The sequence below is a fragment of the Berghia stephanieae genome, chromosome 12 (assembly GCF_034508935.2).
Source record: "Berghia stephanieae isolate SIO BIC M18660-M18661 chromosome 12, UCSD_Bste_1.3, whole genome shotgun sequence".
NCBI classification, from domain to species: domain Eukaryota; kingdom Metazoa; phylum Mollusca; class Gastropoda; order Nudibranchia; family Aeolidiidae; genus Berghia; species Berghia stephanieae.
In genome coordinates this window covers 30336821-30354787 of record NC_088371.1, presented here as the reverse complement: position 1 = coordinate 30354787, position 17967 = coordinate 30336821, and the positions used below count along the sequence as shown (strand labels likewise).

Sequence of the window (17967 nt, the reverse complement as noted above, 5' to 3'; positions counted from 1 at the left end):
CATCAACTTTTCTCAAATTTCATACTTTTTCAACCTGACTAGCTGTGAAAAAGCATTTAGAAGTGAAATTAAGCTTTGATATTTCCAGAAGATGTACAACAAATGTTGATTTCATCACTTATGACAAAAACTCGCTTTGAATAAAAATTGACCTTCTTACAAAACTTGGCAATATCTCAGTTAAAACCTTTTCACCATCCGACTGATTATGTCATTTTTGTAACATACAATTATGGTCACCGACAAGGGATAACAAAACAGAGAGCAAGATTGCGACACTAGCTCATCACACCTCGGGCTTGGACGGGAAATCGTTTTTCACCAGATATTTTCTTTGCAATAACAACCTATTATTATTCTGTCAGTGAGGGGTAGGTATTAAGGGTGATAAACTCTAGTATAATCATCAGACGTGGTGGTGGTGGTAAAACAGTTTGTGGATTAACCGGAATTCTAAAACTGGATTATGTGTGTATTATTTTTTTATAAATTAATGTATTGCAATTTCATTATTATTGTTCTGATATATATATATATATATATATATATATATATATATATATATATATATATATATATATATATATATATATGCATATATTATCATTAGTAGTATTAGTATTTGCGGCTATGTGGTATGACACTCGCTTTCGGATCGGAAGGTCCTGGTTTCGAGCCTCGCTCGGCGCATAGTTGAGTGTTTGGAAAAGGCTCTTTACTAACATTCTTTCACCGTACTCATGTGTAAAATGAGTACCTGGCCGTTAACAGTGTTGTCTCTGTCGGAAAAAAAATGTAACATCGCCTAAAAGGCGTCATGTCTCGTTCTACATGTTGCTGTTGGTTAGGGACCTTTTGTAAAGCGTTTTGAGCACTTTTAGTGGATATTGCGCTATATAAAAATCTCAATTAAAAAAGCAATTGTATTTGTATCCGAGTGGATAGTGATGATTCTATGATTTATGTAACGTATGCATATATTGCAAATAGGGTTCAATAGTCTGATGCCACGTCCGCCAAGCAACGAGCAGCTTGGTTCTAAACAAAGGAAATCGGTACTTTTTATTCTTCATGCTGGCTAGAACTTTTTCACATGTCATGTGATCAGAATGTATAAAATTCAAAACATGATCAAATTTATAATGTTTTTTTTTTTTTTCTGGATAGACTTTTATGTTCGTCGGAGAACTATTTCATAAGGACGTCCGCCATTGTTCCGTTAGTTTAGAGCCAGTTACTAAGTTACTCTGCGTCAGTACGGGGGATGTGACGTCACGACTGTTGAAGCGTATTACAATTTGTACTATTTCTTAATATGATAACCAAATTTCTTGCTTCAATGTTACCCAAATACGTTGACCTGAAAACAACAACACGCGCGTGAGAGACTCGATTATTTGACATCTTTTGATTGGTTTGATGTAAACGGTGTGTCTTTTTTACGAAACCCGACGAAACCCGACGAAACCCGACAAAGTTATGGGAAGTAGGTAGCAGTGGGGAGTGAACCTGGGACTCAGGGAAGTGTACACCATTGGGAAATGAACCTGGGACTGGTTTTCGGCGGGTTTCGTAAAAAAGACATACGCAGATGTAAATACTTGTGGGGTATTGTCGGTTTACCTTGCTAAAATAACGATAAAAAAAAAAGATTCCCGAACACCTTCGCCTCAAATAAGCACGCTCATGCTCCAAACCCGTACACAGATAGACAGTCCGTAAATTTATACAACCTAATAAATACCTAATAAATAAGAAATACTGCAGTGCCCTCCGTACTAAAGTCACAACAAGATCTTGACAGCCTCAAAACTCTGGCCCAATGAAAACAATTATTAACAACATGGATTGAGAGAGCAGATATTATACTTATCGACTATGACTGAATCTTACAATTCTCAGCAAGCGTTATTTCGAAGCTTACTTCTAATACATTTTCAAAAAAATATATAACAATTATGTGGTATAAATTGCAGATTCAGTTTATGTTTAAAAGTATGACTGGTGTTGACGTTTCGGGTTTCCCCTTTAGCAAATGATAGATTAATATATCACAAAAGGCATGATAGTAATGGTCATTGACACGTACTGAAATGGTATTACTATTAATTTTGAGCCCCTTGTTTATAGAATCACATTTAGTGGATACGTGTTGTATAAATGCTGACATTTTGAAATTAATCTGATCTTTTGGATGGATAAACAGGTCGAGTTTGGGGCGAGCATGTACAGTTTTGGGGCATGGGTAAAGTGGCATGCAACAAATCCGAACGAGAGAGAAACAAAAGCTTAAAAAGCTATTTTGTATATTTTACTGACTTATGTAAATGACAAATTCAACACAGCTGCTTATCATGAAAATCAAAATTGTACACAAGTGATATTATAGATCAATATCGTTTACAGAATCGATTTATTATAGTGGTGCAAACTAAATGATTGTGTGACAAATCGTGGTAGACTACTTGGTTACAACTTGGAAAAGGAACCAAATTCTTACACGTTAGCTTCGTTTATGACAGGTATGCATGTCGGTTTTTATGTGAAGATCAAGATATCCCAATCTATTTTCAAAATTCTATTTACATTACAAATCCATTATTACAACTCTATTCTGCTTTCATGTCCGATTTTTATAACATTGCTTGTAACTGCTGTTTATTGTATGAATATTTTATTATATTTGATGTTTATTTTGTTTTGAATTAGCTTCGAATTAGTTCATGACAGTGTATAAGTCTGTAGTAATATAACGATGAATGATGTGTAAAATTATGATAATTTCAATAAGGTAAATCTTATCTTATCTTATCTTAACTTACATTTTGATCATTATATATTCAACTCGCCGTGAAAAATAGAATCAAATAAACACACGAAAAGGTTTTCTCGTACACACTCTGAAGCGTTTGGTTTTGGGACATGTATGAATCTGGGACTTACAAAGAGTCGGAAAGAGGAAAAAGGGACGCCCAAAGATTTGATGGTGGGATAAGGTAAAGGATGATATGAAAGAACTGGGCCTGGAGGAAGATGATGCGCTGAACCGAAATGCATGGAGATGTGACATTCATTATGGCAACCCTGCAAACTGGCATGGCTTTAGAAATCCACTTCACTGTTAATGAGTCGTGCTCAAACCCGTGCTATATAGAAGTGACCAAATAGGGTGTCGACACTGGTGTGAGACAAAGATCTGACAAAGTGTGTATGAAACACTGCATGATAAAGCAAAAAAAACAAAACAAAACAAAACAAAACAAAAAAAAAACAACAAAACCCCAAAAAATAAACAAAATATAAACCCCCCAAAACACCCACCTTCCTCAAATGAGGATCAATCCTGAGATCCTCTGATTACCAGTTAGCACAGCAGTTGAATCCCTAGTGAAGGCAGGCTGATTTTTGGGTTGTTTTGTTGTTGTTGGTGGTGTTGTTGTTGTTGTTGTATGTTTCTTTCTTTCTTTGTAAAAATTCAATGTATTTTTTAAAAATTCTCTAGACTTGGGCAAAGTTAACATTACAGAGGAAAATTCATATCGTTTGTTTAAAAGTATTATTATATTTTAACTTAAAATCATTTTTTGGTATATGGATCAACAAGACAATAATTCGTTTGAGACGATATGTGACAAATCGTACCATTTGCTTTGATGGATGTTGTGAGTCTAAAACAATATGGATTGTTATGTCTTGACATGTCAAATATAATCTGCTTTGTAATGAAAATGGATAATAATATACTGCTTTTTTTCAAGAGAAAACCATTGTACCCTCGTGTCTGTATCCATAATGACGATTGCATGAACGGGGAGTCCAATCTCGGCTGTCCCTGCTTGTTTCTCTATTGTGTCTATTGTGACCCGTCCTCTCAATACGGTATTATGTCAGAACGACCCATATGCTTAAAAGACGAATTTAATTGTTAAACTGGTCACAAATATATATTGTTGGCATTAGCACCATAAAATATGGTACCCATTTTCCTCAATAAAACATACAATCTCAACTAGAGTCTGATATTTCTGGCTATAAATTCAATTTTCATCATCTGAACCAACCCGACTTAACACCGTTTTAAGGCGAAGGGTCACAAATAAAGAGTTCGTGTAATAACAATATTGTATTTCGATCTTGAATCAATAAGTAATTAAATGCTGAACATCAAGGCACACGAGATTTTAGTACAGCTCCTATATACACATCTACATTTCCTTCTTCCCTAAACCGATATACAATATGTCCAAATCATTCAATTACTGACATCTAATTGAGCTTTATATAGCGCAATATCCACCAAGTGTGCTCAAAGCGCTTTACAGTGGGTCCCTGGTCATCAGCAACTTTTAACATGTAGGACGGGACATGACGCCTGTTAGGCGATATTACAATTTTTCGGAGAAAGACAACGCTGTTAACGGCCAGGTACTCATTTTACACCTGAGTACGGTGAGAGAATGTGAATAAAGAGCCTTTTCCAAGGACTCGACCATGCGCCGAGCGCGAGGCTCGAACCCAGGACCTTCCGATCCGAAAGCGAGTGTCATACCACTAGACCACATAGCCGCACATCTACATTTCCTTCTTCCCTAAACCAATTTACAATATGTCCAAATCATTCAATTACTGACGTGTACGTGTGCAATGAAATAAACTCGTATCTCGTTTCTTTCTTTTTTCTCCCTCTCTCTCACCATTTACCAGGACATAGCATGGAGTACATCAAAGACCTTGTGTACAACATCATCGTCAAGTCTGGCGTCGTATGGTATCTACTGCCACTGGTTAGAGTGTACCAATCTTGGTGTGCTGCACACCCGTCCAACACCAACCAGATTGTGGTGGACAATGATGGCTCGACACTTTATGCCACCAAATTCGATGGAAAGCTTTATCCCCCATTTGGCGTACAAAGTATCTCTAAAATAAAGACACTTAAAATAAGACACGATGATGTCTTTATCTGTGGTTACCCTAAATCTGGATGTCATTGGATATTTGAAATTGTGCGAATGCTTTTGATGAAAACCTCTTCCATGTCATAATATGGTAAAGACTTCGAGGGTTTCATAGAATTTTTACCTGAGATCGTTTTGGATTCCATTCCGTCTCCGAGAGTTCTAAACACTCATTTTACTTATAATGAGTTGCCCAAGGGAATTAGAGACCATAACATTAAAATAGTCCTCACCACTAGGTGCCCAAAAGACACTGTTGTCAGTTACTACAATCACCACTTAAATGATAAGGACTTTTACAGATATGATGGAAATTTTAACAACTTCTTCAAACTGTTCATGAAAGGTGAAGTAGGTTACGGATGTTATTATGATAGCGCAAATAGTTGGAGGAATGCTATGACGTCAACAACAACCCCCAATCCTATTTTTGTAGCAAAATATGAAGAGTTGAAAAACAACCCCGTGGAAATGATCCAGAAATTGGCTAGGTTCTTGGACGTTGACGTAACGGATACATTTATGGAGGAAATAGCTCGACAAACACAATTTAAGAATATGAAAAATGCTTTTAAAAATGACATCTACCTCTCGCACATGTATCGAAAAGGTAATCAGCAACAGTGGTGTGAATTTTTAAATAATCGAATGTACTTTATTAAACCCTATTTTCATTCTTGTTGGCCAAAAAGACCCCAGTGGTATGATTTTTATTCATAAAACAGTCAATTTTTGATGCAGAGACATGAAATATGGTAACTTTTACTAAAATTATGAGGTCCATGTCCATGCCAAATTTCATGCTTGTCACGTGCATAGTTTACTCACACTGAGTATGCTCATCTGGAATTTGAGATTTTCCGATCTGGGGGCCAAATGGTCCCCGTGACTTTCAAAGAGAATAATACATAAAGTACGATTTCCTGATTTGGGGGTCATTTGTCCCTCATGACTTTATAGAGAAAACGGAGTGATATTGGTCAGTACTGACCCACGGGCGCTTGCAGTTGTTGGTGGCTTTCCCATGCCAGGGACGAGTATGAGACCTATGCACATTTGATCCGCGATTCCTCGAAGTCTTGGACTAGGGACTTGAGGTTTATTTATGGTTGTATTTTAGGGTGATAAGGGGGGGGGGGGGGTTCATTCTTGTTGTTTATTCTATCCCCTTTGTTGTCCTTTTTAAGCTCTGCTATCAACTTGTTAGTCCTCTCATGTTAAAATCCACTCGACATCTATCATCTTTTATCAATTGTTATTCTGGCGCCGAAAGATTTAAACTGGCCTATGAGAACTCTATGTCTAGATTTAGGATGCACTGGAACTGGAAGGAGAGGGGGAGTTGGTCCCTGTGCTAAATGAATATCCACCTATCGTATGGTAGTGATAATATGTGGTTGCAATATATATTGGTGGTGTAGCAGTAATAGGGCAGAGAAATGGTGACGTCACATCTTCTACTTTTCCGGTTCCAAACTCCTGGGATTTGACTAGTCCTTTGGAGGACTTATAATGACAAGGTTACATATTGAATCATAAGGTGCATAACTTTATTAGTTTCAGTTAGTAGCAGGGTGTATACCGTTGGCAGATTCTTAAGATTATGGGACGTAAAAGAGCAAGGAAAGAGGACCTTTGATATACGACCAGCATTTATTTAGACTAGAAACCAGAAGATCAATTCCACAAGGTATCCAGTCCTCTGGAAGAGTGGTTTTACACTTACATTGAGATCGGAACCAGTTTTTGACATCACACATGTGTTTCCTATTATGAGGATGAAGAGATCGAATGATGATATTAAATGTAGGTGACGGGAATAGATGCTGAGCGATTGGCTAAGAAGCTCACAACATTGCCATCCGGAAATATAACGGACCAACACACACAACTATGTGTAACCTTGTACGTTTATTATCTTGCATTAAGTGCCTTTTATCACAACGTGTGTCTTAGTCAGTGGGTAACAGTGAAGAATAATGATTGTTACTAGTTCATCTCACATCATAGAATCTAGGATCAACCCCAGCTTATTGACCCGTATGGATTTTAGAACTTGATTCAAGAACCGTAACTCTTAACAAACAGTTTATCTGTTACAAACGCTTTGATTCTAATTTATCCAGATCAAAATCTCTAGCAATTTTGTTTCCATGACAAAGTCAATTAATTCAATCCTAACTTCAATTGCCCCAAAATATAGTAAACTAAAAGTCTGTCTGTCGCTTCCATTTGTCGAAAATATTTGGTACTGGTTAATGAAGAATGAAGACGTGTATAAACCAGGAAGTTCGAGCGATGTGTAGGTCGCCATGACCTCCAAACTGTGCGTGGTATTATTATCATTATTATTATATCGTCTCCAAACCATAACCATCCATTTTCGCGGAGCTCAATTCATAACATTTCCAAGTCGTTCTGCCCTCCAAACTATACGAGATTTTATCCTATCCAGACAGGAACCATCGACATGCTGGGAACTCTTTTCACAACATATGTGACCTATAACTTCCAAAGGGTATCATATCTGAGTAAACCAAATAAGCAAAAAAGATTTAACGGAAAAACGATTGGTTATTACATGTGAAATTGTAGATTTTGTCAGTTTTAACAGATTTTGATCATTCTCTTTAATAAAACACAAAACCTCAACACGTACCACAGTTTTGTCAGTTTAACAAAGTTAAATCTTTCTCTTTAATAAAGCACAAAAACTCAAAACGTCATACAGTATTGTCAGTTGAACAAATATTAATCATTTTCTTTAATAAAGACGCAAAAACTCGACACAAGTTTTATAGATTTTGTGCATAAAATCAATTTTGAACATTTTCAATCAGCCCAACATGACCCTGTTGAGAGGAAATAAGAAACAAATTTCATGTCTTTCAAACCGGTTGTTTTTCTTACGCTTAAAAGATTGTCATTTTGTTCCCTAACTCTTATGTAGAGATTCATAATCTTCAGTCTTCACGGATTCTTTTATAATAATTCTATTCATTCCAAATAGATGATTCTGGTAAATCGTCGAGAAATGCCAATACCAGTGTTACAATAATGTACAATAATGTCATAAAATAATAAATCTGCTCTTTCTTGGGTCGTCACGCTTTTGATTATGAATTTAGAACTAAAACCAGCAGCAAGCTGGCGTGGGCTGAATGCGCAAACAAAAACAAACGAAACAAAACAAGCAAAAGACTAAAAAAGAAAATAAAAGAAAAAAAAAAACAAATTTTAAAAATCAACAAACTTATATATAAATAGAATGGACAACATAAAATAACAAGAATCTTATGGCGGCATAAAAGAACGAGAGTCATTCTGTTTCCCCACGCGTTTTAAATTAAATTTGTCTAAGTGTAACTGACGGTCATGGGATAAGTTGGCCTGGGATTTTTTTATACAATTTTATTACTCATGGACTAATCCAGTAGTGACGGATAAGTTCGAAAAGGTCTTTGTCAGCACTGACGAACAGGCCTTGTGTTCGTCAGTACCTACCTGTGTAATCTGTGGTACCTACTGATCAATTGCCGGTGGCACCTCTTATTTAGTACTAACCAACAGACGCTGGCACCTTTTGATCAGCACTGTCCAATAGCCCTAGCCTAGAGAAAAATACTAAATATTTCAACAGAGGAAGCTCTTTCTTTCATTTCATTTCACAATTTTTTAAATAATAATAATAATAATAAATAATAATAATAATAATAATAATAATAATAATAATAATAATAATAATAATAAAATAATAATAATAATAATAATAATAATAATAATAATAATAATAATAATAATTTATATTAGGTCCAATGCAACATAATTTAAACCACACAACGGGTGGCTGAAATATTTTTTAAAAACAACATACAAACCATTTAGGTAGCAAATTCATTACAATATGACTGAAACATAACGTTGACATTCAAGCTAATTTAGTTCACCCAGAGATTGAAAAACGGTACGAGAAATAAATCACTTGTCATATAATAAGTTACAAACAAATAGATGTGGGAAGGTAGGGTTCTCACAATATGAAAAGATAAGCAAGACACGAAAGTAAGGCAAGTATTGTAAGAAACATTAAATTGAATATTAGCACTTTCATTCATCCATTATTGTTTCATCATTTCATATTTGGCGATTCATTCTAGCTGGTACTACAATCATAAAATTAATGATACTATCAATTCATTTTTGTTACATAGGATAAAAATAAGAATCATTTTCATTCGTCACACTTCTAATGAAAGAAAGTATATAGCTAATACTTACTTGAATGTTTCGTGATTAGAGTTGATGAAAAAGTATGTAACTGAAACTCGTGCTTATGATAAAGAACAGCAAACAGGAAACAGAATTGCCTAAGTCAATTAATGTAGATGGCATCTACCAGTAAGTTGTGGATCATATTGACACGACTATATCACTAAATAAATTGCTGCGATTATAGACAAGCCTCTATTATATGTATAACAGAGTCCTGGTTGACACCCAACACACCATCATCTGTCGTCGAAATCGACAACTATTCTCTACACGGGACCGATAGAGACAGTTCAAACAAAAAAACTGGGCGGTGGTGTGTGCGTATACATAAACAATAATTGGTGTCACCCAACAATATAAATAATATCTCGTCAATTTCGAACAACAACATTGAACTTTTGACAGTGGGTGCACGGCCATATTACTTACCTAGAGAATTTTCTTAAGTCAACATCACGACAGTTTACATTCCCCCCATTGCTGATGCAAATGTTGCCATGGAAACTCTAATAATTCATGTAGAAAATGAAAAAGCAAATCGCCTGACTGTGTTTTTCTTGTGACTGGCGATTTTAATCATTGCAATAATATAATAATTCCTGGACTTTCACAATTTGTTCAGTGCTTTACTCGTGACAAATCGACCCTCGACCTATTTTTCTGTAATGTTGACAAGTCCTATAAATGTTTTCCAAGAGCTCCACTCGGTTCATCGGACCACAATATGTTATTATTATTATTACCTATATATCGCCCTGTCATCAAACGTTGTAAGCCAGTAGTGAAGTGTGTTCAGGTCATGAACGAAAGTGTGTGTGAGGAGTTGCGTGGTTGTTTTGAATGCACTGACTGGAATGTTTTTATCGAATCACGTGATAGTGTGGATGATCTGAAGGACTGTGTGAGTGAGTATTTATTCACGTTTCGACACAGCAAACAAATTTGATATTGAAAATGAAAAACATAAATTAGACAGGGCTTTGGAAGATGAAATAACTATTGAGGTCAGTGAAGAAGAAACGTGATTCGTATTTTCGAAACTAAACGAGAGGAAGGCTGCTGGGCTGGATGGATTGAAAGGAAAATTATTAAAAGAATGTGCCCATCAGCTATCCCCCATTTATACACATATTTTTAACTGGCCCCTCCAATGCGTTTCGATCCCTGAAATTTGGAAAACTTCAAAAATTATTCCTGTTCCAAAAAAAGAAAAACTTGAATGAACGATCTCAGACCTGTTGCACTGACTTCAATAGTCATGAAATCTTTAGAAAAACTTGTTAAAATTAGGAACCAGTTTATGCCATTGAGTGATAGTCATCAATTTGCTTACAAACCAGGACGTGGCGTAGAGGATGCCATTTTGCTGTTTACAAACAACATCTACAGGCATCTGGATCACGCTAAGAGCTATTGCAGATTGCTTTTTGCAGATTTTTCTTCAGCGTTCAATACAATGCAACCTCAGTTGGTTGTTCAAAAATTGACTAGTCTGAATTTAAACAAGTATATAATTGCTTGGGTGCTCGGATTTCTTACGGATAGAGCACAATATGTTCAATTAGGAGAAAACATATCTTCCTGTATAACTACAAATATTGGTGCTCCTCAAGGTTGTGTATTGTCCCCTGTATTATTCACAATATACACGAATGACTGTAGAAGTCAAAACCTGAGTGTCCCTTTAATAAAGTTTGCAGATGACACCGCTCTTCAAGGCCTCATAACAAATGGCAGCGAAGTGGCTTATAGGCAAGAAATTGATAGATTTGTGTCTTGGTGTGATGCCCACCACCTAGAGCTTAACATAAGCAAGACAAAGGAGCTAGTGATTGACTTTAGGAGAGTGAAGGAACCGATAGAACCGTTAAAATTAAAGGACCAATTCGTCCAGCGAGTTCCTCACTACAAATACCTTGGTGTAACAATTGATGACAGGCTCAAGTGGGATGAAAACTTGAAAATAATTAGGCATAAGATGTGCAGACGTACATATTTTTTTATCAAAACTCTCTCAGTTTAGAATAGATAAAACCCTCTGCACATTATATTTATAGAGCAGTAATCGAAAGTATTTTGTCATTTTGTATAACAGCTTGGGGAGGCAATTGCTTAGCAGTGGAAAGGAACAAAATAAATTCAAATATTAAAAAATCCATTAAACGCTATATAAATTATGTGGACGATGTAGATCTCTTATACGAGAAATTTTGTATAAATAAAATAACTAAAATATTAAATGACCAGTTATTATGTCAGAAAGAAGTGGTCGCCCTTTCTCTATTTCAACGAAAACAGAGATACACCGAAACTCTTGTCTGCCGTCCAGTATTAGGCTTTATAACAACAAGCAATAATCATTTTATATAATTATTTCGCATTTTTACTTTCAAAAAATGTAAATATTAATTTATTAATTTATTTGTTTTGCAATCTTTTCAATTTTCAATTTATAGTGACAGTTTTAACTATTTTACAGTGTTGAAATTATTCAGATTATAAAGCGCAGCTCTGGTTATGGAGCTGTTCCTTTTTTATATATACATCCTATTTCCATTGTATTTGTATCTTAATGTGTAAATTATAACACGTCTGTACAAAAAAATTCCTTTTTGGGATGCAATAAAGTATTATTATTATATTTATTTATTATTATTATTATTATTATTATTATTATTAAATTATTATTATTATTATTATTATTATTATTATTATTATTATTATTATTATTATTATTATTATTATTATTATTATTATTATTATTATTAATTATTATTATTTTATCATCATATTATTATTATTATTATTATATATTATTATTATTATTATTATTATATTATTATTATTATTATTATTATTTATTTATTATTATTATTATTATTATTATAGATGCATGATGTCACACCAAAAAACAACAAAATGATGCAAACCTATATACATTTAATGACAAAATATTATATTAACTGAATTTTCCATAGTACGAGTAAAATCACGGGGGTCTTTGAATAAGAAAATAGGACTTTCTAGTATTTTACTTTTTGCAAGTCATGGGGGTCAAATGGACCCCAAATCAGAAAATAGGACTTTCTAGTATTTTTCTCTTTGCAAGTCAGGGGTACCAGATGGACCTCATATCAGGAAATAGGATTTTCTATTTTAGTATGAAAATTGGGTTAAGCGCATTTGGGAATTTATATTAGTACGGCAGCGTTCCTCTCTCATTTTCTCTACATTTCACTTTACATATTTTACACACACAGATACAAACACACTCTCTCTCTCTCTCTCTCTCTCTCTTTCTTTCTGTCATCGTCCCTTTCTCTTTCTTCATCGTTCCTTATTCGACAGCCCTCTCTCTCTCTCTCTCTCTCTCTCTCTCTCTCTCTCTCTCTCTCTCTCTCTCTCGCTTCTTTCTCTCCCCCCCCCCCTTTTGTGATCTCAAATTTCCTGTCTCACCCTTGTCTTTTCCTTTGTATTTCTCTCTCTTGATCTCCTTATCCTCATCTTTCACTCTTTCATTCCGTCACCCTCTCTCTTTCTCCCATTGTCTGTCCCTCCCCCCCTCTCTCTCTCTCTCTCTCTCTCTCTCTCTCTCTCTCTCTCTCTCTTTCTCTTTCTATCTAACTTACTCTCTCTTCCATTTCTTTCCCCTTTGTCTATTCATACCAACTATTTCCTTTGGTGTCAAATACTCCATATCATTGCACCTCCTCTGACCCATTCCATTTTTTTTAAAGGAAAAGACAAATATGAGAGAGAAAGAAAGAAAGATAGTGTGTGTGTGTGTGTGTGTGTGTGTGAGAGAGAGAGAGAGAGAGAGAGAGAGAGAGAGAGAGAGAGGGGACAATGAAAGAGAGGGATAGACAGAGCAGGAGCGAGAGAAAACCTGGCAGAGGGAACAAAGATAAGTGTGAAATAAGAAAGAAGAATGTGCGGCTATGTGGTCTTGTGGTATGGCACTCGCTTTCGGATTGGAAAATCCTGGGTTCGAGCCTCCCTCGGCGCATAGTGAGTCCTTGGAATAGGCACTTAACTCACACTCTCACCGTACTCAGGTATAAGATGAAAACCAGACCTTTAACCGCGTTGTTCAGTCTGAAACAAATTGTAATATCGCCTAACAGGCATCATGTCTCGTCCCCCATGATAAGTGTTGTTATTGGTCTCGGAACCCCTGTAAACTGTAAACTCCTTTTGAGACTTTGAGTGGATATAACGCTATATAAAACTCTCATTAGCATTAGTGACGGTGATAGCAGTGATGTTGTTCTTGTTTCGGTAATGATGAAGTGATGATAGTTGAGGCGCTCTGTCCGTGATGGTAATAAATAGACTGCTGTTGATGGTGACGAATCTGTGACACTATGATGATATGTTGTGTGGTCTTGTGGTACGACACTCGCTTTTGGACTCATACGTCCCTATTTTGAGTCCACCGGAGCGGTACAAATTTGAATTTTTGGAAAAGGCTCTTTATTCACATTCTCTCACCGAACCAGGGGTAAATGAGTAGCTGGAAGTTAACAACGTTGTTTTCGTCGAATTTTTTTTCATTGGAATATCACCTTACAGTCAACAGGCGCCATGTCCGGTTTCTACATATTAAATGTTGCTGAGGGCTTGGATCAACCTATGAAGCGATTTTCGCAGATATCAGGGGGAATTGCACTGCATAAATCTTAAGTTTTTATTACGATCACGACGGGGTTGAGGTGATGGTGATGATGATGTTAGTGATGGCAGTGATTGATTCTCTGGCAATGGTGATGGGAGTTATGTTGTGTAGGTATAGATGGAACGTAATTGACATCATTCATCTCTTTGATATTGTTTCTAGACAGCCTTTTTGTTACTTAATTATTAATTCTATCAGATTCTGTGACGGGGCTAAAAATGAGTACCTGGCCGTTAACATCGTTGTCTCTGTCCGAAAAAATTGTAATATCGCCTTACAGCAACGTCACCGCCCTCTTCGTCCAAACTTCGAACTGCTGAAATCAGGCTTGCGGTACCGGGAAGCTAAATGTCGTACCATTAGGCATAAGAACACATTCATCCCAACAGCCATCAAAGAAATCAACAAAATGTCGAATAGAGATCAAATGACTGACTGAACAATGGTGACTGGAATTAGAAAGGATAGATAGATGGATAGACAAAGGGAGAGAGAGAGAGAGAGAGAGAGAGAGAGAGAGAGAGAGAGAGAGAGAGAGAGAGAGATTATTATTATCATTCTTCTTCTTCTTCTTCTTCTTCTTCTTCTTCTTCTTCTTCTTCTTCTTCTTCTTTTATTATTATTATTATTATTATTATTATTATTATTATTATTATTATTATTATATTATTATTATTATTATTATTATTATTATTATTATTATTATTATTATTATTATTATTACTATTATATTATTTTATTATTATTATCATTATTACTATCAGTATTATTATCATCGTTATTACTACTATTTTAATTACTGTTTTCCCCTATTACAAAAGCTGTAACCTAAAAATAATTGCCTATTTGAACAATAAAGATTACTATTATTATTATTATTATTATTATTATTATTATTATTATTATTATTATTATTATTATTATTATTATTATTATTATTATTAAAACGCTTTGAGCACGTTTAGTGGATATTGCGCTATATCAAAGCTCAATTTCAATTTCTTTCTTTCTACTATATTCTCATATCATATGATATATTTCATCACCAGGGATTGTGGGAGACTGGAAGAACTGGTTGACAGAGGAACAGATTTCAGAGATGCAAACTATGGGACAGCAGAGTGAGGAATGAGGAAGTTTTTGTCATGTATAAGAAGCAGCAATGTGAGAAACGGGACAATACGGAATAATTTGGAAATGAATGACACCTCGGATGCTCGAAAAGAAATTCAAAAGACAGTAGATTGACACTTTTTTGTTTGTTTGTAGTTTTAACTCTCTACTTACCGGCCATTTTCCGGATTTTCCCCAAAACTTCACACCCAACCTATAGGGAATGAGATTTCAAAACAGATTTAAGAGTAGCGCCCCTTTGTTGGATTTTTAATAAGTGGTGCGTGTTTTTCTTCTTTTCCCCAGCTGCCCCCCAATGCATAGATGCAAAAATTTGTATGAACCTCTGAATCAATTTGTCTTAATAAAAACATCTTTTTTTCATTAATTTTAAAACAATAGGAAATGATTTCGTTTATCACAGCTATATTAAAATCGATAACAGGTGAGGATCGTAACTCATAGATGATTTACATTATTAAAATTAAGAATTTTCCGCTTATCCATTTTACAGGAATTCGTTAAACTGGAGTGTTCGGTTAATTGAAGCTTAAACGATTTACGTGCAGTATTTGAATAAGAAGCAACGAATGGCAATTATTAACTATCAGACATCTACATTTTATAACTATCAAGACACATTACTGGTGAATAGAAACGAAAGTGAACATAACACGCTTCCGATATAATCTTGATTGCAAAAGTTTGAGAAATAGCTTGTGTTTATTATGCCAAAGAGGATTACATAAATTTATGTAGACTGGTCAAAAGTAAAAATTCATCAATTATAAGACAGTGTCTCAACAAATATGTGTTCAACAATAACAACAACAACAACAACAACAACAACAACAACAACAACTACAACAATAACAACAACAACAACCAAGAAATTTTGGACACATCAATCAGCACAGTCTGATGACGAGGATGATGAAAAGGAGAAATGAAACGACTACAGAAAGATTCCGAGCATTACTCTATCCAATGAAATGTAATTTTTCTAGTTTGCGAAGGTTGAGGCATGCCTTTTCTCAGTCTACTCTTTATCATTTATTGCCTCGTCGGTGAGGGTAAATTTGGTTTTCCTCCTCTCAATCTATCCCTCTACCTAGGCCCAATGACCTCGATTAGATTGCGCTCACAGTCAGTGATATGTGGGAAGTCGCGTGTCTGATTTGACAGTCTGCTTTGAAAGCTGTTTCTGGTTCATTTCTTTTTTTTTTTTACTAAGGAGTATAGAATATGTAGCACTTTCTGATTGGAGCCTCAATGTGACCATGGGCCAATGAATGGTAGCGTTGTCCAATACAATACAGCTGGGTGCTTCAATGGTCTAGTCAGTCTCAAAACGCCTTTGCACTGACCCCAGAATAATATTCCAGATGATTCAGAGAAGAAAATATGTCATGGTATCCTTTTAAATATCCAGTATCATCACCACCCGCAAGAATAACAATGATCTCTGTCCAGAACCCATGGTCCTTTTTCTGCTTGAATAATCAGACGTCCAATATTTTTTCGGATGTATATTTACGCTCACCCATACATCTTAGGATGATATCCATATCAAAGTTATCTATGATCCTTTTCCTGCCACGTCGTTCTACACTGGTGATCTCTCTGTTGTATTTCGATAATGATCTTCTCAATTGTTGATTGTGAAATTCCAAAACCATTGCCGTCCTCTTTAATGACTTATCGATAGATACAAGCAGACTTCTTTTCGCAGCTTTACGAGAGTGGAACTGATAGAGATTCCGTACCGTATCGTGTTGTTTAAGAACCTAATATGTTTTTAAAACCTTTAAAGGCCATGTGAAACATTCATGCATAGACAAAAAATTGTCAAAGTTATATTAAGTGTTTCTTAATTTGACAATATTGAGTATACAATCACTATTTCAAATTATTTAAAGCAAGAGATTTCATATCAGTCTTTGTTAATTGCGACATGATGTAGATAATATTATGCGATAAATAATAAATTCAAAATTTAATACAAACTACATAAGTGGTATGTTTATAACACTCAAAGCGAATAGTTATTTGGAAAGAAGTATGACGTGAACTCATAATCACTGCGTCAGCACAATATTTTTTTGATATAGATAAGATGAATTCATTCATACTTTGTGGGGAGTAACTTGTTTTCATTTTTTACAGTGTAATATCTCTAATTATATGTCAGCTGTTTTAAAGTAGTTTTTTTTATAGGTCTTAAAGAAGAAAACTTTTTTTAATATGGCATCAATACGGTCCAAAATCTAGATTCAGTTAAGGCAAATTTTTACAAGTTTTGATAGAGGGACAGCTGAGAAAAACCAGAAAAACACGCGCCATTAATAAAAAAAAAAGACTATAGTACCAATCATTAGCGGGAAGTTCAGTTAGTTTAGGAAGGGTTGTCTCATCGTATTGTATTATTTATAAACATCTTTTATTTTTAATTTGTAGTCTACATCATATTTTGTTAACATTTCATAATGGAGAAAACTAAAGAAAAGATCTACGTTGATTATGCTATGCATTTTTGTAAAGAAATATGAATAATAAATTTTGGATTTGGAGCGGTTGGCTTGTAGTTGGTTTGTTTACAAATAACTTCTCCGCCGGTGACGTCGAATCCAGGAACGCTACTCTTCCGCTAATCTCATTCCCTATACAAAAATAGACTTATTTCAATAAAACACAGAATCTGGTAGTTCTTGCTATAGGTACATATTCTTTTTGCTAAACGAGCTGCTCAAGACAGTGTTAATAGATTATAACTATCGCAAACATTTCGTTCAAATATTATGATGTACAAAAGAAATTTGAATGAAAATAATGTGATTCATATTTGCTATCTACATGAATGACTAGACCGCCAAGAGAAGAAATACCTAAATTCGCATCATAAATTGTGCAAGCGATAAAGCCCTAAACCTAGAATAATAGAAATAAAAC

The 17967-nt window shown here is 35.0% G+C and overlaps 1 protein-coding gene and 1 pseudogene across 2 annotated transcripts in view; one reads left to right on the top strand and one right to left on the bottom strand.

Moving 5' to 3' along the window:
• The window catches only part of LOC144958400 (sulfotransferase 6B1-like), a 38942-nt gene extending 29452 nt beyond the window's left edge, over positions 1-9490 (bottom strand). Inside the window, exon 1 of the mRNA XM_078890401.1 lies at positions 9237-9490. The gene's annotated coding sequence lies outside the window, so the exon portion shown is untranslated. The remainder of the gene's footprint in view (positions 1-9236) is intronic.
• On the top strand, positions 608-17588 carry LOC144958401 (sulfotransferase 6B1-like; annotated as a pseudogene). Its single transcript, XR_013642421.1, has 3 exons — positions 608-2522; positions 4705-5568; positions 14955-17588. The product of XR_013642421.1 is annotated as a sulfotransferase 6B1-like (transcript).
• Positions 17589-17967: the final 379 nt, after the last annotated feature.